The sequence below is a fragment of the Trematomus bernacchii genome, unplaced genomic scaffold (genome assembly GCF_902827165.1).
Source record: "Trematomus bernacchii unplaced genomic scaffold, fTreBer1.1, whole genome shotgun sequence".
In the NCBI taxonomy this organism is placed as follows: domain Eukaryota; kingdom Metazoa; phylum Chordata; class Actinopteri; order Perciformes; family Nototheniidae; genus Trematomus; species Trematomus bernacchii.
Genome location: NW_022987547.1, coordinates 3,772,367 through 3,798,193, shown reverse-complemented (window position 1 = coordinate 3,798,193; position 25,827 = coordinate 3,772,367). Strand labels below are relative to the sequence as shown.

Sequence of the window (25,827 nt, the reverse complement as noted above, 5' to 3'; positions counted from 1 at the left end):
CTCAATGTCTCGCAGAAGATTTCACCTCATAAACTGTCAAACAAGAGTAATGGAGTTTCCAAAAATGCCTTTCTCTCTACATACAGTATAGGTGAGGATGCTGTTTTTTTTCATCACACAGCTTTTAACACAATATTTAGCCATCAGGTGAGTACATAAGACCTTTTGCCGAAGTCTCGTCTTAAAGCTAAAAAGCTGGCTCCTAGATTGGATTTCTAGAAAATACATTATACCACAATACATATTGATTTCAAAATACAACATTTAATTTACAATGACAGCAGATTTATCCGTATCACCCATCCTTTTATCAGAGTGGAATAAAGTATTGTATAGGAGTAAAAAAAAAAAAGGCAATTAACTGATGTTGTGATCCTCAGATACACATCAGCCTATCATGACTTCACACACACGATCTTGAGTGACCTCTCCAAAGGGCAGGGCGCACTGTGCCGTCGCCCGCAGATAAAGGTCTCTCGGTGATTAAACTTAATCAGCGTTGCTTAGCAACAGCAGTCAGAATTGTTCATGTTTCATGCCGCCAGCAACCAAGGCCAGTGCAGCCGGTGGGTATTTCAAGTGAACCTCACTTCCTGGTATTCTTCAGCTTCCTTCCTGTCAGCCGATTAGAAGCGGTGGTCTGAGGCATATCGGAGCATCAGTTTGTCTGAGGTTTATTCAGCTCAGCTGGCTTTAAGTGGTGACAGCCTTGACCTTCTACTGGTTTCTCTCTATTGTTTCAACGTCGAGATGCACTGAGTGGGCTGAATATGGGGATAAACAGCACTGTTTTGACAGATGTGGAACGACATTATTATATTTAAGGGTGTTTGACTTAAGATCACACTGTCCTTTTGGTACGGATGGAAATAACACGGCATGGTGACACAGCTAAAAACAACATCCCACCAGCCTGCCCTATTACCTCACAGACATTCACATGCAGCTCACCAGCTATCACAGGGCCATCATTTCCACCCTCAGGGATGTTCAGATCTTAATGTTTAAAAGCACATGGGCCTCAACTTTTCTCATGCTTTGTCTCATTGTTACATACATGAGCAGTGACATGGAGCCTTTCTTCCACGTATTTTGACGGCCCGGTAATGTGATCTCCGTCACTAAGTGCTGCCTGTCCAATGAATGTTCCCGTTATATAGAGCGCGGAGCCTTGAGAACATAACTGCTCCCTGGGGAAACTCGGGAATAGATCGTGTGATGGGTGTTAGGAAGAGCTGATTCAGCACTTTGCATTGACCTGCACCCCTCCTTCCTTCCACCCCCCAACCCCACTGCCTTTCTTTCTTATCATCCCATCTCTCTTTTCTCCATCTTTTCTAATAGTATACCCTTTATCAAGACTATCCTTCTGGGAAAATGAAAGAAGAGACTCTGAGGTTGTGTTTGAGGGACAGAGGGGGGGATTGAGGGGTTGGTTCACGCAGGAACCGAATCACAGAGGGGAGAACTGCTGTATGAAACAAGGCATTGTTAAGAAATCAAAACAAATCAACCAATACATTTCTTTTAGATTTAAGGGAAAAAAGCAAATGTTTGTGTGTTGCTGTCCTCTCTGAATCTGTTCTTGTTGTCCTTAAAGGTGTTTATTTTCTACCATATATTTTCCAAAATCAGCGCAGAAAACACTTTTGGAGTGCGTTGCTGAACAGTATATCTCTTTCAGTGCACAAAGGGAGATGATTTTGTCTTGTGCTATAAGAAAACATGGCTATAGTTGGATTACAGAAACAAAAACTCACTGGCTCTGCTGTTTATGTATACCTATTTACTAGAAAATATAATAAAGACCTTAATGAGGTAAATAGCCGCTTATGTACAATGGTGTTTGGCCTCTAGAGATATTTATAATGTGCTTTGTGCAGTGTCTACTAACCCTAACCCTAAATCGATTTGCCTTTGCAGAGCAGAAAGAGGATCCTGGAGCTTTACAGTGAACATTTAATGGAGCGGACTCCAAGTGTGAAGCATTCATCTCAGTGTTTCACTTCACTGCCTTATAGAAATAGTGAAATTCTCTGAAAGGGGCGATTTGTTCGGACAATACACGTGCATGGAGTTATCCATGCATCCACATGAACATGCCAGACACCTGCAGGGTATAAATCAGGGCACAGGGCGGCCCCTCCCTGGCAGCTGAGGGTGAGAAAGAAAGAGGGGGGGGGGGGTCCTGCTTTGCTGCTTTGGCCCTCTGATGTCTGGGGAGTCTTGTTTCACCAAAGCGCTGCTTGCTGATAAACGTTGACAATAGGAGCTTTGGGGATGCTAGAGCGGGCCTTAACAGCGAACTGAGTATGTGTGTGAGCTCATGCACGTCTATGCATAAATAGACAGTAAAGAGTTTTTTCTTCTTCCGTCAGTCTTGTCTGGCCTTGTTGATAAGATCTATTTTGGAGCCACACAGTTCAGGGCAGCTCACTTGTGTTTTTCTTTCTTGTGTATCTAATGATAGCCGGATTATCCTGCCTTTTTTTCTTTTTTTGTATAGCTACACTGTTGCTGCCCTCTTCTCAAGCCGAGCAAAGCAGCATCTTGCATCTGTTTTTAGATGCAGTGTGTTGATTTGAGACTTAAAAGTGAAAAACAACACTAATCCTGCTGCTTTTAAATCCCTTCTTCCAAAAACACACATGCAAAAAAAAAAGATTCCCTTTACTAAACTATTACATCAGTGAGAAAGTGTGTGTGTCCTTGCATTACAGTATTTTTTTTAACATGCCTGGACATGTCTCCTAGGAATGTGTGTTATGTATCCTGGCGGCCAGACAAGGCTCTTTCAACTATCAACACAATGTCCAAGAGGCCTCTGCCCCAAGCCCATCCACCTCCATCACCCTCACCAGCTCCCAGTACCACCCTCAGCGTGGGAAAACCACACTGGAATGTCTTCAAGAGACGCAGCAGCTCAAATAAACAAGCCTCCTCCCCTACAGGTATGTCCTGGAGCAGATAATGGGGGAAACCGTGTGTATCTGCAAGTATGCACCTTTGTCTTTGAGTGTTTCTTTTGGGGGAAAACAAAGTGTGTCTATGTGTTTGTGAGCATCTGTGTGTTTGAGCCATTCCCCATCATTGAGCAGTGAGTACACACAGCAAGAGGCGGTAATCAGTACCAATTATCCTCAAACACGAAGAGAGTCAAGAGAAGCATTCCTCCTCAGCACGACAACCGCTCAAGTCAGGCTTGATTAATCTAAATGCCTGTCTGAAGCAGCACGGGAAATTAGTGGGACTTGAAATGCAAAGAGAGTAAATAAAGCGCATTATTGTAGGCAGAATTTTGAATTATGTTGATAACATGGGGGTGATGTTTTGATTATACACTCAAGCAAATAATGCAACACGATTTTTATTGCAATCATTCATAAACATGTGTTTGCCACTCAGGCTTAAGGAGATAATTCATTCAGAGTGTCCTTGACAGCAAGCTTTGCAATGCCTTAGTTGGGCCTTGGCCTTTAGTTTCACACAGGAAGCCCACATATTTCCAGTAAGTGCAAAACATTGCCAGTTTTCCCACAGTGGATCCTTGCATTCACTGACACACAAACACCTCTTTTTTAGCAAAAAAAAGCAAACAGCTAGCGGCAGAGCCTTTGGCAGACTCTCAGTGGGTTTCGCTGTTTTAATTGACCTGCAGTCTGACACCCTGTTAATGGTGATTTTAGGAGAGAGAGGAGAGATTGATCACCGGAATACAGACCAGATGAATTGGCCAGATTATCAGAGAGAAAGATAAATAAACTAGTAGCACCACAAGAAGGGTTGAACATGTTTTTCTTCTTCTCGTACTACACATGAAACAGCTTAAACAAGCTTGTTTGTATAGTTTGGATTTACTCTAATGTTACTGTTCTTACTAAACTTACGTTTAGAAAAAAACATACCCTTTTCTTTCCGTTGTTTCATTGTAATGTTAAATTAACACACACTATATAGCCTACTGTAGTTTTGCAGATGCTTCATAGTACAAACCTGTGCATCATAGCTAACTGTAAATGCCTATGATTACATTTGACTGGACAACAGTTTACATATACATTTTAAGTGTTACAATCTTTATCTTGCTCACGGGAACGAATTGGCCTACAAACATACAAAGGGTGCAATGTCGGGGTCATCTTCTCTCACTGACGGTCAACAAGTTAAAGGTCAATGGGAAAGGTCAACACTGGCTTGACCTCCATAATACCAGAGTGAGTTTTATGTCCTGCTTTCCCTCTCACCCTTACACATACCATCTTGTTAAGCCTCCAGGTTTATTTGTAACCCTGTCTTACTACCTCATTTCCAAAGAGTAGAGGTGCACACACACTGGAGGATACACATCATGTAATTTTGGTGATGCCAATTCTTTTTAATCGCCACATGTCTTTTCACTGAACTCTTGCTGACTAACATAAACAGTCATAGTTTCTATTAAGGTATTGCCACAGCCATTTTTCTAACCATCTGTGTGGCGTGGTTTCACAAGAAACAGACAACACCCATATTCGGCTTTCCCAAAATGATACGGTGTAGCCTGGCAGCAAAGAGAAAGTGCATGTGTGTTTATGAGGTTTGTAAAGAGGGTGTAGTTCACCCTCCACCCTTCTCCAGCATCTGAGGGTATGATGCATGCAGAGGTGTATTTGTTTGATTGCTGGAAGGGGTCCAACAGAAAAACTGAGCTGTTCTGTGTGTAATCCTTAGCCTTACTCTGGTGAGACACACAGGAGAATGTAACACACTTCATTTCCTGGTTGTATGGAGAAACTGTGGCTGCATCCGGAGAAAGACGGAAAGGGAAACAGAAAGGGAAACCTTGAGAAAACCTGATGGTGCACTCCGGACACCCATGGGAAATCCATTATAACCTCTCAAAATGTTCCTTACATTAGTACCAAATACATACTCAGACCCTTAACTTAAGTAACAAATCTAAACAAACAATGTACTTCAAGTATAAAAAGTTAAAATACTATTATGTAGACAAATGGCCACTTTGACTGATATATTACTATATATTATATTATTAGTATACCAGTGCATTAATTCAAAAGCATTTTACTTTTGTAGCATTTGAATGAAGTTGTCAAGAGGTCTCCAAATTAGTGGTTGGGTCCCTTCCTAATGGTCTTAAGATAAATGACGGGTCTTAAAATAATTATTCAGGCAGGAAATAAAAACACATTTTGAATACATGTTTCGGCTTTAGACTGAATCTCTGCCTTTTTGGTGAAATGTGAACTAAAACCAATATCTGAGGGAAATTGTCTCCATATTAAACACAACTCACTGTACATCTGAAACATGAGATGGGGGCCAAAAAGTCGCTCCTTTTTTGTGTTATATGTATTCTATCATGTTCTTTTTTGTAAGATCCTTATCTGAGAAGTGACTAATAACTATAGCTTTACTTAAGGTACAATATTAATCTTTGAAAAGTAGTGAAGAGATATAAAGTCATATATTGTATTATGGAGAGACCTACAGTATGTTAAGTGCAAGTACTGAGTTTATTTGAGTACATGTAATCAGCAAATTTACACCAAGACATTGTCAATTTCAACAAAAGTTTATATTGCATACAAAAGAAAAAGCAGACAATTTAGTGATATCTTTATCCATTCTGGAAATGGTGCAACTTTCTTTAGTATAATAATTATCATCCAGACGTCCTCTGTGTAATCAAAGAGAGAACACTTGGGCAGAGTCCCTGGTGTTTAAACTAAGCCATCATTTGGTGCGCACATAATCAGAGACTAAAATAATCTGTTTATAACATGACTTCTAATTTACCACACAGTGACGCCAGCCACTGCGTCGTTGTGTGGTCAGACTGACACACACCAGCAAACACACTTGGTTAAGGATGCTGTGGATAGAATTCAGTGCATTTATGTCTCTAGGTGGTTTGTGTGTTTGTTACTGTGTGTGCGTGTGTGTGTTTTTGCGTGTGTGTGTAGTTGGCAGCTGACAACACTGTGGAAAGGTCTCAAGGGTGAGAGGTTTTTCCAGCCAGGCCCAGAGGCAGCCAATGTCCCACATACATCTAGTTTCCTGAGGCCGAAAACAACAACATGACTCACTGACTGCCCTTCTATATGTACATTTAATGTGCTGTACACTTCATTTTTCCATGTGTCACAATTTCAGGGAATGGTAAACTCTGAGCCTTTGTGACCTGAGAGCATTGTTAGGTACATTTCGTGTCAGTGAGAGGATTTGCAGCTTAACTTCAAATGTATTGATACAGCTATAATTAGGAAACAACTACACACATTCGATGTAAAGCTACATTAATGTACAGTATATAATCAATCACTTGACATATTATCATCTGATAAAGTTAGAAAAAATAATGAATAAAAAGACTGTACCCAACTAAATGTCATGTGCCTATCGGAGGAAAGTAATTGAGTAAAAATGAGAAGAAAAACTAAATATCAGGTAACCGAAATAAGTCCAACAGAGCAGAACATCGTAGATAATATTCGTACAGTAAGTGATACTGTTGTTATTTAGCTATAGATGCTTCCCAGTTCAAAAGCTGGACGCTAACTTGGTATTCTAATGTTTTGGTTCTGGGCACATAGTGTATAGAGGGCCTTTAGAGGGCTTAAACTGAATATGGTTGCCTTCCACAAAAATCTAAAGTTACTAAAGCCTTAAAACCAAAATAGTGTGTTGAAATGGAGTACAACACATTGTTGGGCTAATCCATTATAAATGTAAAATTCTGAAATAATGCAGCTTTAACCAGAAGCACAAACAGATTTGGTTAACCTCAGCACCTCGAGTATTCTTCCCTAATGGATATTTTTATGTGGAGAGTCTAATGTTTATACTCAGTCAGGCAAAGAACCAAATCCAGTCTACTACTGCAGCCTTATATTGATTATGCTGGAGATGATAAATTAGTTGTGGTTTATCCTGGTTATCTTCTTCAGGACTGCCTTTTGTTTGTCCCAGCCCAAAGCTAGGTGGGCTATTTACGCATACATTTACACAGACTGTCCACAATAAACACTGTAGGTTTTCTCACACACATATACATAATGCAAAGTCAGCCCTTCTGTTCATGCAACCAGCCTACAGTGGCTCTTTTTTTCTACGTCAACACAGCCGAAGATACGCCTCAGATGAAATGACTGAAAGATTGAAATAGCAATATAGTATTATAACATTACAATCTGGAATGCAAATAAGCAATGCATAGATATATCTTTTGTTTTAAAAAAAGACACTTATAAAAGGATATATTTTAGATAGTGTTAGTGGTATGTACTTCAACTAAAATGGTATTGCTGAACATGGTTCAAAGGCTTTTAAAATGTTATTTTAGAGAGCGAAAAAATCCAATACTTGTGTCTCATTAGTGTGAGTAAAAGGATTATATGATCAGTATATGCTTGTGGCTATAGCTCAGGAGTGGTGTATCCTCATTTACACTTTCACTTTAAGTATGTGAAATCAATGTTAATGCAAGCCAGATCAATGCTGCTATTGACTGTCTGGTTAAACTAGCTGCAGTGGTTTTATTCAGCTGGATGTGCCCAGAAGAGAGGGGGAAGGGGTGTGATTACTTGAAGTAACTGATCCTAAACCCCTTTTGACCCTTTTCATCATTATAAAAAGGCAATACCTCTGTTTTCATATAAACATGGTGTTAAGGATAAGACAAGTGAGTCTTTGTGTAACTCCTTTGTGTCTGCTGAGGCAGCTAGATCGTGAGACTCATGGGTGTGAGAGGAACCTCAGGAGTCTGTCACACTGCTGAAACAAATAAAGCATCATCACTCTGGGAGTCTTTGTGTTTATATTTAGAACATTGTTGCTATTAGCATTATTCCTCTTAGGTAAATTGATCCCAACAGGGATTGCATGTGTGTTTGTGTTGAGAAAGTTCAGTGGCAACAAACACAACCAGGTAACACGTCCAATATAACCGCCCCTTACCCACAGCTGTAACCCTATATGACTGGTGTCATGTCTCCATCGCTTGACATATTTAGCCAACCACAAAAATGTCACTGGTTATTCCAAGGCAATTTAGGGTTAGTTTCTGTTTTAAGCAGTGTTGCTGGGGATGGGTGTTTCAAGGTGACGCATCAGAGGGCCTCAGTCACGCTCCAAAGTAGATGTTGATGTAGACAAATCTTTGCATGGTTGTTTATCTCACTCTGGCTTTCAGAGTTAGGTCTGATGATTTTTTTATTCATAACATTGGTGAAAGTACTACTCACATTTTAGACAAAAAATTCTAATGTCACGAATAAAAAAAAATGTCTGTGTCTCATCTCTACTTTGTAATGAAAAATGATTTTGTCTTTTTTGGCCCTTGATATTTAGGAATATTTATGAAAGTGTTTGAGAAGTTCTGAGGGAAGATTTCTCTTTGGTGGAACAGCTCAAAACCCATAGACATCTAAATAAATTACTACAAACCAAAACTAGTCATGAGCCAAATGGTTGGGAACTAGTGATTAAATATTTCCCTCTGAAGAGCAACACAGTAGAAGTATAAAGTAACAAAAGTTCCTTAGTTCCTTTCCGTCACTTTAGTGGTAATGCTGAGTTCAACATCAATATTATATTGACTGTCTTTAAGGAGACATTTTCATCTGTCCTGAGCAGGGAACTAAAGGATTGTGCTGAACTCATCCTTCATCGACAACAGGGTTCAACTGTGAAGAATAATTGTTTGCAGAAACATAAGCTGGCAGTTTTGGAAGATTAGGGTTTCAAGCTATAATTAAAAGTCACTTGAATGAGTGATTCTCAAGAGTCCAAGAATGCGCGGAGGAGAAACCCACCACAGCTGTGAAGCAATCTCAGAATCAAGTTTCAGATGGGAGCTCGGTTAGGGTTGAAAATGGGAACCAGTTAATGAGAAAACATAGCAATAACTTAAAGACACATTTGCTCTGTCCATCTTTTGAATATAGGTTGTTTATACGTTGTTGAAATAATTGAGAAAATATGACCCCGATCTTCTGCTTGACTTTTTGCAGTGATGCTGGGAGAAATTCTGTCCTCACAAGTTTACTTGGAAAGTTATTCACTGCAGAGCAAAAAAGACACGTACACACAATAATGGATCTGCTCAGCGGTTCAGTTTGATTGATGGGCTGGTATACTGCATCTTGCTCACCAACCCCAGGAATTCTTTCTGTTGCTAGAAAACATGCAGAACAGCGGGGAGCTTCATGGACATTTTTTATCTGTTTGAAAAAAAAGGTAATTTGTCTTGTGTCAGTTGATTGGTTGCGTGTAATACTGTAGGTAACATTTTCAGGGGAATTTCGCATTAACGTCACAACACCTGAACAAAAGTGGAGTCAGAACAGATGTGTGGCACATTCATGATTACTCATTCTGTCTTTGTCATCTTAGGTGTGGCTTATGTCCTGCTTCTACCATCTTCTCTCTTCAAAAGAAAAACTTAGAAGTAAAAGCTAATGATTGCTAAACCATTCATTCCAACAGACAGGTAAATTAATCAAGATAACCATGACAGGCAGCTCTCGTCTGTTAAGCAATGACGACAATGAGGCTGTATTTTACGAAACAACACTGTATTCCTCAGTGCAGAAAAGCATACTAATACTAAAACATGTCTTTTAAAGCTGCAAATCGATATTTATATCACCAATGGAACAGGTGACTAAGCGAAAGGGGTCTCTCGTGACATTTAGGTTAAATTTCCCCTCTCATAGGCATCAATGTTTACAAATGCATTACAAATACACTGAAGCTACCATTAGCCCAGCACCAAAGGGCAGGTGGACAACGTTATCAACTAGCTTGTGATATAAATATAATAATACATCTAGAACAGTATTTAGTAAGTAAGTAGCAATATATTGCTGTTTAGTTGGTGTAGACCAAAACAGAGCTAAAAGAAGAACTAATGTTGGCTACATTTATCAGATGGATGAAAAATGTATTCTTGACTACTTCTTCTTACCGTTTTGAAGTGGAAGAATATTGAACAGAAATCAAATTTTCCATGCACACATGCCAACATTCTTCCAGTTATATTAGTCAGCACTTCTTTGACATTTCATTTAATCATTTTGACCTTTTATTGTTTAACTAGAATAGAACATTATTTGTTCCAAGATCAGCAAACTCTCCATGTTCATTAGAAGCACCAAACCTCATTTGGCTTTAACCCAGCCCGAATTCCCCTGAGAAGACAGCACTGTGGGGTTTGAGCCAGAGGGTAACACACTTGTGACAGGCTTGGCCGCCACAGACTTAATTGAATAAAGATTTCAGTTGTTCTGAAATTCTCAGTGTTGGCCTCTGGGTCTTTGAGGTGGGCCCCAGAAATCCAAGGAATGAGAGGCTGTCCCCGTTCTGTCGGCGCTGCGGACACAGTTTTATCCGGCACCACTGGGAGAATACTGATGAGAAGTGCTCTGAGGGAGTGGAGAGTGTGTGTGTGTGTGTGTGTGTGTGTGTGTGTGTGTGAGTGTTGAAAACATTGACAAGCACTGAGCCTTGACCCTGATGGACACACAGCCCTATAATATATTTATGGGAGGTGTCACAGTATATAGATGGGTGATATCTGAAATGTAGGCCTTAGTAATAATGTACAGCTTTCAATGTCGACAGTCAGAGGGTTTCAACAAGCTGATACACATCTCAGCACCCTGCCGGATACCAACACAAACACAGGAGCGGTCTCAGGTGGAGTTTCACTGAGATGTTAAATATGTTACATCATCACCTGGCCATGTTAGGTATTGTGCCATGTCTATGTTATCAGTTCATGTTAATCATGGCTTTCGAATTACATCATTTATAATAGGAAGTTTCCATTAGAGTCTTAATAAGTGGCACAATGGCTTTTTGTAGTTAAAGGTCATACCATTATGTTCACTGTTCCCCACCTCAGTAATTACAAATGTGTTTTTAAATATTAACCATGTCTTTTTTGAAAATCTTTTGCATGTGTTCACCTTCGGAAAATTATGTTTTAATAAAAGAACATGAAATATGAATATGATATAAAGATGATCAGAGTGTTGCTGCTGAATATGTTACAGAAAGATGTGAGAGAAGACATGACTACTTCAAGTGATGCATGTAATTGATGTTTGACTGCTTCCATCTAGTGGCTGTCACTTCACATTACAGGTCTTAGTATAACTTTAAAATACCCTTTTTCACATTGCACTATTTTGACTCCTAGATCACGACTATTATTTTCATATTTGAAAAGTGTATGTGCAGATTTTTTTTACTAGCGAAAAAAGGCTTTATCCAGAAATGTAAGGATGAATGTTTCAGTGTCTAAATAGCAGGTGGAGTTACTGCAAAAAAACTGCGCACAAAACAATTATTATTGGATATGATTGAATTGTAATTCAAGGGCACATTTTTTTTTGTCAGAAAAAGAAGAAAAAAACTAATATCGAGCCACCACCAGGTGTCATGCTCATGCTGGCCAGAACACTAGCTGACATTTGCTTGTAATGCACAAAGCCACTTGCTGTTTTTTTTTTATATCAAATTATGTCAAGTAGACAACAACCAACGTTGCAACTTCGGCCAATGTTTTGCCACGTTTGGTTTAATAAAATGTACAATTTTAATGTAAATGTATTAAACCACACTTTTGGCTCTGACGTAATTTCTGTCAAACCTATTTTTACATGTTATTGCAAAAACATGGGGAAACTGGTATATATGTCGACACCTCTACTGTACTGGCAAACAAAGGAGAAATATGACCCAATGTGGGAAAACAGACAAAGTAATTATGACTATCTTTTCTGCATTTCCTCTCATCCTCATATTTTCATGTTAGGCAAAACAGATGCTTTCTTAATGTTACAATACCGTTTGAATTACAATTTATTTTTATTTTTAATACCTGTTTTCTAACTTGCCCATGTTAATGAAAATTCTGCTTAACAAACAAATTATAATAAATATGTTTTATGAGCCACACTGCAGTGCCCACACATTTGTTTTAAAGTGGACCTATCATGCTATATTTTAATAATATAGTATAGGACCATACCTATATAAGGCATATTTATACTCTTTTTTTTTCAAAATACCAAACAGATCATGCATTTTAGCCATGCCTCATTTTGCTCAATTTGACATTTTTTTAGCTCTGTTTTTGCAAGGGCAGATTATGTGAGAACAGCACCATCTACAGGCCTGGCATATGTACTACAGCGTTTCCAGCGCTTTCGAACGGCAATGGCCGTGGCTGTCTCCTCCTGATTGGTGGAGTTGGCCCAATAGCCGTAGCGCCACTGTCCTGACGTCAGGACAGTGTTCAAATCTGTATCAGTCTGTATCAGATCCGTTGCAGCCCCTTTTTTAGAGATTTGGGTATGGAGAAAAATAGAGAGGGTTGTGTTTTCTGACACTTGGTGAGTTCCCTGGAACAACGGGGACACATATTCATGTATAAAAGACGTACAAAAGTGCATTTTGCATGATAGGTCCCCTTTAAGTTATAGATGCATGGGACCTTTCAACAAAACAATGCTGAATTGTCCTAAAAATATTCATATAAAATAAAAGTACTAAAATCCAATGACATATGCATCCTACTCGTCCGGTGTAGTCACTCAATCAGTGGCGTTTTTATATGTACAAAAGTGGTGGGGCACAAAAAACTTAGATGTCTATATATAAGCTTCTGCAGTGACGTGCAGTGAGGTTCTGGTGAGGCACTGGCACTGACTCTTCAGGTTTACAAATATTATATTTTGACCTAAACCAAAATATAATATTATTTTCAAAAGCTTTTTTTGTCTGATGCTTCGATTAATTTTAAACAGACAGTTCAACAAAAGGATACCCAAAAAATTTAATTTTATCATTTAAATATTGAATTGTTCTCTCTTAGTAAGATCCCATTTTCAATAAAATTGCGGTCTTACCTTGACTTGAAGATGAAGTCCATTTGTACATCTGGACCATCTGGACAAAGAATTCTATTACTTTTTTGTAAAAGTCCTCCTAGTTTCAAAAGTCTATCATAAATCTAATCGATAGATTTATGATTAAAAAATTATAAAAGTAGGGTAGACATGTGGATATTATCCGGCTGAACAAAACGTGCATTTATCTAACAGGTACGTTTCCCACAGATCTTATTTCAAGCTATTTTCTAAAATCCTATGGAGAAATCTCATTGCTTTTTTGTCGAGGGAAGCCATGCGCAGCTTACTTCCGGGTTTTAGGACGCGTCACTGCAGCTCTCTCGTCTCCTCTTCACACACCACACTTTTCGCGGCACACATACTTACAGCCAATCAGCTCTGAATTATGTGAGATGACGTATGGTGGGGATGGCAGCTCAGTGCCCCAATGGTCATTATTTTTTTGCCACACACATTAAATAGGAAAATACTCTGAGCGTGCGCAGTGTAGTTTTTACAGTCACTGTTCACTTAGACAGTGAGAGGGAGGGGCATGATCAGGTTTTGTCCCACATGGCTCTAAACAGCTCAATAGGCACACAATGTAGACACTAATTAGAAGAACACAGACTAAAACAGCAATGTACAGACGAATCAGATTATTAACCATGATCTTAAAATATATTTAATATTTTTTTTAATTTTTTTTTTGCATTTTTTGTAATCATTATTTGTAATACTTTCTGCTGACACTAGGTGGGGCTGTGCCCCACCTGCCCCTAATGGCCAGTCGCCACTGCACTCAATGCTGCATATATTTGAAATCACTTTGTCACAATGAAACAACCAAGACTTTTCAATCAAAAACTGCAACATTTCCATTAAAATATTAATTTAAATTAGAAAAAGTCCTGCATTCAAACAAATTAGACTGTCATATTTGTCCAGAGCAGTAATACTATCTAGTATGGTTTTAGAGTCACTAGGTCACATGACAAGGAAGCTATTACAACATATTTTTTTATAAAATCAATTTATGGCACATCAAAAACCTATTGCCACATTGGACACATTTTATTTATTTATTATTATTTTAGGAAAAATGCTAAAATTGGTAGGATGGCACGGAGGAGCTAAGAAATATCATTGTTTTTCTCTCTGTCATTAAACGTTAAGTATTTGATTGTCTCTAGTGAAACTATGTTGACAGCCAATATCAGGCATATATCCAACCTTAACCGCGGTTCTGTTTTTGTGTTAGCATCTCCTCACAAAGCCACATTGTGACACGTGATTGGCTCACATTGCTCTCGCTCCTCCAATCAGAGAGCCGCTCTGGCTCCACCCGCCCCATCACTGGTGGAATACGGGGCAGGAATTCCGGCTATGCGCCGATGACAGCGTCGTCGATGCAGGAACTCCCACAGGTATCTGCACAGACGGTAACACCCATGATGACCGTCCGCGAGCGACACGTCTGTTGCCCGGCGACGAGCGTCGTTCAGCTAACCATCCGCAAGCAACTCGGCCGCACACAGAAGCCCTTAATACATTGACAGGTCGGAGCAATCTACAGAATACACAAGAGATAAACAAAGGTATTCAAGTAGAAATATACAGTGTTTAATGTTGAGTTCTTATACCATTATGGTAATGTGTTATTGAACCTTGTAGTGCCGTGAGATAGGAGTCGGAGGCGGTGCATCGAAGGTGCAAATCTGTACTTTAATGAGCAGCAGAAATGGACATGCTGTCGGGTCGCAGCCCGAGAAGAGAAGAGAAAGCGAAATGGAGGACACGCAGTAAGTACACAGGAGGTACAGTCAACATTTGTGTCCGTGCGGAACAATAGCCCCAACCTGTAGTTCCATGAGTGAATTATGTAACCCAGTTAATTAGTGATCACTACACAACCCCCCCCAGAATTCAACCATGGACACAATCCTCGCGTCCGGGAGGAAGCACCACAGGGGCCGAGGAGGGTGGGGCCGCAGGCGAGGGCCGGGCCATGGAAAGGGCCGTCGGAAGGGGGCCGCAGGAGAGGGTAGGGGCCCCAACGAGGGCGAGGGCATCCCCACTGGGGGGTGGGCGGCGGGCCGGAACGGGCCGACGTCAGGGGGCCGCAGAAAGCAGGGTCGCTGTGTTGCGACGTGGGGACAGGCGTGAATATCCCGGTGGTCCCCAGCAGGGAGGAGCGCTGCCTGGCCGCAGGCGAAGGCACAGCGGCGGCGGGTACGAAGTTCTCGGGAGGAAGGAGCCGTGTCCCCGGGAGGAGGGAGCCGTGGACAGGGGAGAGGCCAGACGGGGCGCCGTCCGAAGCCGCCGTCGAGGCGAACCGTGAGCCGCGGTTAGAGGTGAGGCCAGGCAGGGTCCCGAAGCGCGCCACCCACGGGCCGATGAAGGCATGGGCGACGTCCGAAACCACCGAGGCGAGGGAAGAGGCCAGACAGGGTCCCGAAGCGCGCCACCCACGGGCCGATGAAGGCATGGGCGCCATCCGAAGCCATTCCGTGGGGCGCACCGAGCCTCAGTCCGTGTGCACGTGGCAGCCACGGACGTCTTCAAGAATCTCCGGCATTTCGAGAAAAGCTGTGCTTTTTGCCGTGTTCGGTTCAGTCTCGGATACTTCGCGAGACTTATGTCAGGGTCACCAATGTAGTGCCGTGAGATAGGAGTCGGAGGCGGTGCATCGAAGGTGCAAATCTGTACTTTAATGAGCAGCAGAAATGGACATGCTGTCGGGTCGCAGCCCGAGAAGAGAAGAGAAAGCGAAAGGGAGGACACGCAGTAAGTACACAGGAGGTACAGTCAACATTTGTGTGTGCGGAACAATACCCCCAACCTGTAGTTCCATGAGTGAATTATGTAACCCAGTTAATTAGTGATCACTACAACCTTTACATAAAAAACAATGAGTTAGATACTCACCAGTTTAAGACTGCGGTCAAGCCAGCCTCCACTTCGGAAAACACAGTCAAGCCAGCATCCGCGTTGTTTTGCGGTGCGCGAATATCCTATGCATTACGGTAGCGGTCTGGAAAAACTACCTTCAAAATAAAAGTGCTTACTCGGTCAATAACAATTATACCAAACATATTAAAATATGTACTATATAGGCCTAATGTGATCAATAATAATGTAAGACAAACTACGTATAACTACCACATTATAACTAACTACCACATTATAACTGACTGAATGTAAAACTTAAAGAGTTTCAAAATAAAAGACCTTTGAAGTCTCATATATGAGCTATCATCCCTCTGTTTTTAGATGAGATTAAAACAAAAACTGTCCAGTATCAAATACTAATATCACTTGAGGGTGATAGCAGGACACCCCATCTAGTCACTCAAGGAGAATCAGGACAATCTGATGTAGAGTTTCAAAATAAAATACCTTTGAAGTCTCATATATGAGCTATCATCCCTCTGTTTTTAGATGAGAATAAAACAAAGACTGTCCAGTATCAAATACTTATTTCACTTCAGGGTGATAGCAGGACACCCCATCTAGTCACACAGGGAGAATCAGGACAATCTGATGTAGAGTTTCAAAAATAAAAGTCATTTGAAGTTTCATATATATGAGCTATCATCCCTCTGTTTTTAGATGAGAATCAAACAAAAACTGTCCAGTATCAAATACTTATTTCACTTCAGGGTGATAGCAGGACACCCCATCTAGTCACTCATGGAGAATCAGGACAATCTGATGTAGAGTTTCAAAATAAAAGACCTTTGAAGTCTCATATATGAGCTATCACCCCGAAAAAAATTGGAAAAAATATAGTGTAAATAGAAGAGAATGAAAGGTTAAAGCAAAAATATCCATATTCACTGTAAAATAAGAGTATCTACATCTAAATGCACACTATAGAACAGACAAGAATACATTTTAAATTCTCAAAAGTATGCACTGCATGTACGATGTACTGTAAGTACAATGTAGCAGACGGATCAAACAATGTATGGTGCTGGGAGTTATCTGCTGGCCAGGGATGACAAGTTGTAGAGGGTTATTGCTTCAGAAATGTTTTTCTTTATGTACACATGACAAAAAACTTTTGAATCTTTTAATTTTTGAAAAAAATGTGGGTGTGGAGTCCCTCCAGTTCCTAGAATGCACTATCTTCCATGAGCTGAAACTGACATAAAATGCATATTAATGGGTGCCAAGCAGACTGTTTTTCCTAAGACACTCCGTCTTATGTCCTATATACCATTAGGTATATTTTTAGGGGCACTGATATGATATGTTAACTTCCTATTCTTAAATACACTTGCAAGAAATATATGTGTTTTTGATACACTACACTTACAGTACAAGAACATTTACAATATTTTTAGTATCACTGATAATAAGGTAACCCTAAGATTGTCCTGATTTTATCTGAGTGACTAGATGGGGTGTCCTGCTATCACCCTGAAGTGAAATAAATCTTTGATACTGGACAGTTTTTGTTTTACTGTTATGTAAAAACAGAGGGATGATAGCTCATATATGAGACTTCAAAGGTCTTTTATTTTGAAACTCCACATCAGATTGTCCTGATTTTATCTGAGTGACTAGATGGGGTGTCCTGCTATCACCCTGAAGTGATATTAGTATTTGATACTGGACAGTCTTTGTTTTATTCTCATCTAAAAACAGAGGGATGATAGCTCATATATGAGACTTCAAAGGTATTTTATTTTGAAACTCTACATCAGATTGTCCTGATTCTCCTTGAGTGACTAGATGGGGTGTCCTGCTATCACCCTGAAATGATATTAGTATTTGATACTGGACAGTTTTTGTTTTAATCTCATCTAAAAACAGAGGGATGATAGCTCATATATGAGACTTCAAAGGTCTTTTATTTTGAAACTCTTTAAGTTTTACATTCAGTCAGTTATAATGTGGTAGTTAGTTATAATGTGGTAGTTATACGTAGTTTGTCTTACATTATTATTGATCACATTAGGCCTATATAGTACATATTTTAATATGTTTGGTATAATTGTTATTGACCGAGTAAGCACTTTTATTTTGAAGGCAGTTTTTCCAGACCGCTACCGTAATGCATAGGATAACGCGGATGCTGGCTTGACCGCAGTCATTTTAGCTGGCATATAAATTGGCACTGGCACCAAACTGGCTAATGACTAGATGGATGACTGAAGCCCTCAAAGTGCTGAATAGCTCTCATATCATGAGTGCTCTGTGAAGTGTGTCAGTGGGTAAATCTGCTTCTCATTTGTTTCCTCTCTGTTCTCTCCTACCAGACTATGACAGAGTTTTGGAATACGGTGAGTGTTTAGCAGATATGCCCGGCCTTTGAATGGCTAACTCCTCTACACAGGAAACATCTGGGAGGTTGAGACAAGTTTGCATTTTCCACTTGTTTTTCCAGAAGTTATGGAAAACAGTCACCCCAAGACTAAGCTTCTGGTGTAGTCCCACTGCGGATACTTCTAATCCTGCCCACTAAATCGCAGGCCGGATTTTCAGTCCATCTAAGGCGCTAAAGTGAACAGGATGACTTTGAATCTGCATTGAGATTTATGAATACCTACTTTTATTCATGTACTAGTTGTTATCTTTACATTTTATTGGGCCATTTTTGGAAGTGTTCTCTATCTATATTGTGCCATTCCAACCATAGTATACCGCCCCATTGAAGAGCACTAAAGAAAAGGCTTCTAACATTGGGATCAGTACCCTAAGATATATCTCAGAATTAACAGCTAAAAGAAAGAAAACTCATATTTCTGTTACACAAAGATATGTTTGATCTTTCCCTGAGTTTTGTCTTTATTTATTTATTTTCTTATGATCTCTTTCCCCTCTTGTATTCCTCATAAATAAACAATCTTTATTAAAAGTATATAGGACTTTATTTTGAGGGGTCACAAGCCATATTTTTGTGTTTTCCCCAAACACAGCCAAAAAATGTAGCTGTTCGAGTGACAAGCCAAGGTTAGTGATCAACAAATCAGACTCTCATCTGTAAAAACAATGGTTTTCTGTATATTATATTAAAATCCCTTCAGCTGGACTATCTAACTTCTGATTTTCCTCAGACCGAAGGATCCTGATGTGGAAATAGCTGTTCCAATTGGTAAATATGTTTTTATATAATATTCATCTTTAATGCCTATTGTATTGCCTTTGTTTGAAACAATATTTTAATTAAACAATTATTTCTACAGCTCAGTAGACGCAGAGGCAAAGAGCAGTGGAGATGAGGTCAGTGTTTTATCAACAGCTCTGAGTCTATTTTTTTACTAAAGGAAGCTGAAATATTTTTACCAAATCAAACTCATGCTCTACCAGCATGAGCATTTCTCTTGGTGTTGCAGGAAAGGGACTGCACTGCATAACACATGGGAGAGAAACTGGGGCATTTTGAGCAAGCAAGCAACATTTCTATGTATTGGGAAGGCAGTATAATTAAGAGACTGGTGGGATTATTAGAGCAAAGCCACGTCATAGACAAATTAACAGCAACCCCCTTAGATTTCAAATATATATTTTTCAAATTTCTATTTATTTAGAATGTGGGATACATGTGCTTCCCACTGCCTTTTGTTGTAGTCCGCATCCTGATAGATTCCCCCCCTCGTTGGTAGAACTCCACCCTTATGGATGTAATGCGCTAATTCTCCCTCGCCCACAGAGGCTCTGACGCAGTTCTGCATCCTGTCCTGCTACGCCTTGCTTCATATCCAACCTGAAACAGCAACCTGCAACATATCTACAAGTTGGAGCTCTTCCACATCTCCTGCAGCCATGGCCACCACAGGTTTGATTGTTTTTGTCTCTCTTTTAGGATATTTAAAGTATATATAACAGCTGTAAGCTATACTAATTGCCTTTGTTGAACAACATTGACTTGATTGGTTCCTATAGGTGTGATTTTGTGATTTGTAATTTTATTTATCTATTTTTACTTTACTTTAACGTTGTAGTTATTTGCCTGCTGCATTGTTGTTTCAGGCCCAAGAGCCAATTGACTGCTGATAGATCAGTGTTTTGACAAATTTAAATTAATTTTAGTTGTAATTCAAAAATCCTCTGCTAATAAATTCCTACATTTAATACATTTGACTAAATATGTTTATCAATTGTATCTCTTAAACTGATGAGTCTGTTTTGGCAAAGAGAAAAGGCTGAAAGTAAGGGTTCATCCACATGCAAGCCGCATTATTGACGCCCAGATATTCAATTTGGCACAGGCTGTAGTCTGGAAACATGCTTATACTAGCAAAAAAAAACATTTGTCCTGGTTAAAACTAGATATCTTTGTATTAAAAATGAAACAGCAATCATTTCTGGAGGCTTCTTAAAGGGCCCATGTCATGGCCATTTCCACTGATCATAATTCCATTGTTGAGGTCTACTAGAATAGATTTATATTGTGCAATTTTCCAAACTCACATTGGTTTCTCATAGAGCATCTCTGTAAACTACGTGTATTCACTGAATTTCACTCTCTGCCTTTAACGGCTCGTTGTAGCTCCAATAGCTCCAGCCCCCACCCTCCCTGTGAGTCCCAGTGTGCTCTGATTGGTCGGGACGTTGTGAATCGCGCTGAGCTCCGTGGAGGTGTTGTTTCCTTGTTAGCGATACACAGCCAAACACAGCCAAACTCATCCTGAGCACACACAACAGCCGAAGTAAAAACAATAAGTGTGGCTTGATATTGAGTAAGAAAAAGGTTGATAAACGAATGGGTCTGCAGAGAGAATTTCGCCGCGATCCCAACTGCAGTGTTGCCAACTCCATAGTAAGGAAAGTAGCTGGAGTGGCGAAGTCATGCCCATCTACTTCCGGTCCATGGGACCTTATTTCGGAAAAATAATCCGCGGACGTAACGTAATGGCTCCACGGATTGGTCCATTTCGTTCGAAATGGAAGAATCAAATGGACAATTAGCGCTTTCACACCGGAGTACTTTTCCCACAATAGTTCATCAGAACTACAATATATTTGCATTCACACCAAAAAGCCCCAGGAACTAAATTAGTTCATCAGAACCATTTTTACGCCGTTTTCAGTCCCTGCTAGAGAGCAGGGACTTACGCGGGAGAAAAAAGTTCATACGTGTGATTGGCTGTGTGGAATGCAAACCACGCCCCGTGAGTCTCTGATTTTTTTTTGAAGGCCGCCATTGTATTTGCTGGCATTATTACTAGCCCAGCGCACCAACGAGAGTACTTTTGTGAAAGCAGTTATTATGGCAACAATAAGAAAACGAAAATCATCGGAGCGGTGGAGTGATGAGGATGTGTCGGCACGTCTGGCGATTTACTCGGAGGATGGGATCCAGCAGCTCTCTACTTCCAACTGCAAAATGTATCAGCGTTGTTGGGTAAAGTTAGCCGACATGGGAATCTTCCACAGCGCACACTCATGCCGGGACAAAATAAAGAAACTAAAGCAGGACTACAAACAAATAAAAGACCATAATAACAAGAGTGGTAACGGCCGGAAGACCCGTAAATTGTATGATCGATTGGATGCTCTGCTCGGACACAGACCCTCATTAATCTCCGGCACTTGTGGTGAAACGGCGGATTCAGTGGCCTGTGAATTGTCCAACGACGACTACTACGAAGGTAAAATAAACTACATGCACTGCACTGTTTTAATCTGCACAATACTGGTCTCAGATGTACTTTTATTTGCTCAGTAGATCGAGCTAGCCATGCTAGCCAGAACTGGCTAACACTGCTAGCCAGTTCAGCCTAGCATGGCTAATAACATCATTCTCGGCCGCTATGAAAACGTTTTTGACTTGTGAATAAGTGTGTAATGTTTTCTGTAATTTGCTTCACTAACTCATGGCACTAATCGTGTGTTTCAGGCGAGGCAGGACAACTCTCTGGATTGGAAACAAGTGAGCTTTCCCCTCCGGATCACAACAGCAGCACTTTCTCGTCTCCTATTCAACCATCCAAACGCAAAAGTACGTACAAACACACTGTAACTACTCTGGTCTTGAAAGAACGTTACGCATCGAACTGATGTCCACTAATCACGTTTATTTCCTTCTTGGTACAATTATGAAACACCGTGAAAATACATCGTTTACACTTTTAGCGCCCTTTTCACTCTCTCATAAACATCCGGGCTAGAGGTCACATGACTTCCGGTAAGAAAACGTATCATTTTTGGAAAAAGTTCAAGCGTACATTAAGCACTCTAAAGAAATATAAAAAACAAATAAGGGCACTTTGAGCGTCAGCTATTTGATGCTATCTTATCTTCTACTTTACACCTGCATTTTGTACACTGTCCCTGTCTGCACCATGTCCAATGTTGTCTCTGTTGACAACCTACTAGGCGATCTGTCTGGTGATCTGTCTGGTGCGTTGGTGTTCGGATCAGGGGAGCACAGGTTCAAACCCCACTGCAGTCAGCATGTCGTTGTGTCCCTGGGCAAGACACTTCACCCCAAATTGCCTACACCTGGGACAGTTAATTTTGTATTATTGTGATTTTATATATATGCCACTGTTATTAATACTGACACTTCACTTTGCACTAAGGTGTGTCTGCTGCTGAGCCTACCTATTGTTATTATATTGTTATTATATATATATATATATATGTTTTGATACTACTGACACTTTATTCGATATTGAAAATGTTAACTTCTATTTACATGCATACGACACACCTGGGACAGCGTGATGCTGTTATTGATATTGTCTTGAGTGTGCAATAAAAGAGAACCTACATGGCGATTAACCCTGCTGTTACATTCAGGGTCAAATTGACCCGTTTGAAAGTTTGAAAATCTACGAAAAATACTTTCAAGCATTTTTTTTGTATGAAACTTCTTCTCCTTACCTTAATTAGTGCAATAAACAAGTAAAATGAAAATGGTTCATGTCATGCATTTGGAACCCCCCCCTACATGTCTATATCACAGAGATGGTATTCGGGTCAATCTGACCCGGCAGTGAAAGTGGACACACACACACACACACACACACACACACACACACACACACACACACACACACACACACACACACACACACACACACACACACACACACACACACACACACACACACACACACACACACACACACACACACACAACATCAACCAATTGGAAAAAAAGTTGGAACATTTTAAAAGTAATTTAAAAAATGTTATGTTATGCAAAACTAATGTATTTTATATCAAGGTTTTTCCAATGTAAAAAAGAAAATAGAAAAACGTGTTTGAATGTATATGTTTTGTGAAAAACGAGTGACTTATTCTAATGGAACCATGATCTGTGAGAGGTGAATAACACAATTGCACTAAATATTGATTTCATTGATAGTAATAAAAGGTACAAACTATGTACAAAAGAAAATATGGATTTTGGGGCTTCTGACAATTTTTGGATAATTAAACATGCAGTGGGTCAAATTGACCCACGAATATTATTGCTGAATGTGAAGGGTTAAATGCCGTCTCTGCGAGTTACTGTGAAGACGGGAGAGCTTGTTGGTCGCTCTGTACATTCACAGAGGGCCAGCTATAGTAACTCAATGAGAGAGTAATGTCAAATGACAGTACAATTGACCAATCATATCTTCCCTCTAAATGGGTGGGCTTTATTTTCGCGGACTTTATGACAAGTTCCGCCCACTGTGAGGTGGTGCAAGTGGTGCAGTGACGCGTCCTAAAACCCGGAAGTAAGCTGCGCTCGGGTTCCCTCGACAGAAAAGCAATGGGATTTTTCATGGATGTAATAGCTCGAAATAAGGTCTGTGGAAAACGAACCTGTTAGATAAATGCACGTTTTGTTCAGCCGGATAATATCCACATGTCTACCCTACTTTTATTATTTTCGAATCATAAATCTAATCGATAGATTTATGATCGATAGATTTATGATTAGCATAAGTTCATTCATGATGGTTCATTTCAGTGATAGTGATGACATCGTTGCGAAATTATTAACCGAGTCATTTTCAAGATTGAGTTACAATGATAAACTGGAGTGGCAAAGGATCAGCTGCATGACCCGCCATCAAGTGCTTCATCCAAAAGGACAGGAGGATGGACTTTGTGTTTAAGTGAATTGATCATCAAAGGTAGGCCTAAGTCATTTTCAATGTTGGCCGACGTGCCGACTTAATTCATTTTTAATTGTTACTTGGCTGTGGGTGCCCTGTCATGATAGGTGTTTATATAAATGGTGTTGTTTTGTGTGGTAGAGGGTCGCTGTCATTGATGCGTTTTGCACCCTGGGCCGCTGTTTTGATATTCCGCTGAAGTATACGCGGAGACGTAATAACTCTTCTTTTATTTCTAGGGAAGGGGGGTCAGAGGGCCTAGGTATAAAAGTCACGGCCGCCACTGATCAGGACTCTGTCCACTTACACCCTCTGAATCTTGTTTTTCACTTAAGTTATTTTTATTTCTATAACCGAGCTGAAGCTACACGGACATAGACGTTAAAGGGGACCTATCATGCAAAATGCACTTTTGTACGTCTTTTATACATGAATATGTGTCCCCGGTGTTCCAGGGAACTCACCAAGTGTCAGAAAACCAACCCGGTATCACGGCAAGACGTGAACATGTGACGATCTACCATGCTGGGAGACGTGAATATGTCACGGTTTCGTCCCTTCAAACGTGACAGTTACACGGTATTGTTAACATGGCCCAACCAGTGGAGAAATACCCGGAAGTGCCAAGCAAATGGTCTACCGCGCCTATTGGTCGGTTTTTATTGTCAAAATGATATGTTTTTAATTTATTTTTTAATCGTCACACTTGATTTTCTTGTTGTCCTAGCTGGTCGACACCTCTTTTATTAGAAACAAAGGCTACATTAATGTATTAAATCGAAGTTAATCCATGTGTGTGGATCATAGACTAGTGTGGATGTGGAATTAACGGACGTGACGTTGTGCGATTGCGTTGCCAGGCAACGCAATCGCACAACGTCACGTCCGTTAATGGTGATTGACATTATTCACCCACGGATCTATGGGTTGGGGGTATTGTTCCGCACGGACATTTTAGTTAACCGGACTTACTGTTGATGTGAAATCCGAAAAAAAATACGTTATACACCATAACGGTGCACAGCTAATATAAAAGGACTTGTCGTTTTTAAAGATATTACTGATTTTCTTTGAGCAAGAGTTGCAGCGGCTGAAGATTCTGCTCTCCCCGACGGGAGTCTGCTCTTCTAGCGGCATCTCGCGATCGGCGTGTTGGAGACCCCTGAATTAAATTATCAAGTCACCTCAAGTCAGAAGGCTCAAGTCCAAGTCAAGTCCCGAGTCATTGGTGTTCAAGTCCAAGTCGAGTCGCAAGTGTTTTGTGATTTTGTCAAGTCGAGTCCAAAGTCATCAAATTGGTGACTCGAGTCTGACTCGAGTCCAAGTCATGTGACTCGAGTCCACACCTCTGATTCTCACATCTTAAGGATTTGACGACGGACATTGCTTTTCTGCAAGAGACCCACCTGCGTGTCTGTGACCACACCAGACTGCGGAAACCCTGGGTCGGACAAGTGTTCCACTCCAGCTTCAATAGCCGTTCCAGAGGTACAGCAATTTTACTACACAAACGACTACAGTTCTCTTTAGAAAAGTGTATTTCTGATACAAATGGGCGTTACATTATAGTCGTGGGTGTATTGCTCCAAACTCCTGTTATTATGGTTTGCGTCTATGCCCCTAATTGGAGTTGTCCTAATTGTATGACGTCCTTATTCTCATTAATCCCATGCCTGGATTCACACCACCTTATTTTGGGGGGAGATCTTAACTTGGTTGTTAATCCTGCCCTTGATTTATCCAAGCCAAAAAACCTAACCCCATCTAGTACGGCTAGAGCTCTTATGACACTTGTAGACCAAATCGTTTGTGTGGATACGTGGCGATTCAGCCACCCAACAGCAAAAGAGTTTTCA

At 40.4% G+C, this 25,827-nt stretch overlaps 1 protein-coding gene across 2 annotated transcripts in view; it reads left to right on the top strand.

Moving 5' to 3' along the window:
* Positions 1 to 18,937: 18,937 nt before the first annotated feature.
* LOC117476295 (heat shock cognate 71 kDa protein-like) overlaps positions 18,938 to 25,827 on the top strand; it is a 27,870-nt gene continuing 20,980 nt past the window's right edge. The window contains exons 1-3 of one of the 2 annotated variants that reach the window (XM_034122702.1): positions 18,938 to 19,005; positions 19,097 to 19,133; positions 19,564 to 19,689. The gene's annotated coding sequence lies outside the window, so the exon portion shown is untranslated. Of the gene's footprint in view, positions 19,006 to 19,096; positions 19,134 to 19,563; positions 19,690 to 21,246; positions 21,506 to 21,753; positions 21,856 to 25,827 lie in introns of those variants that run through there. The other variant, XM_034122703.1, reaches the window with a different exon arrangement.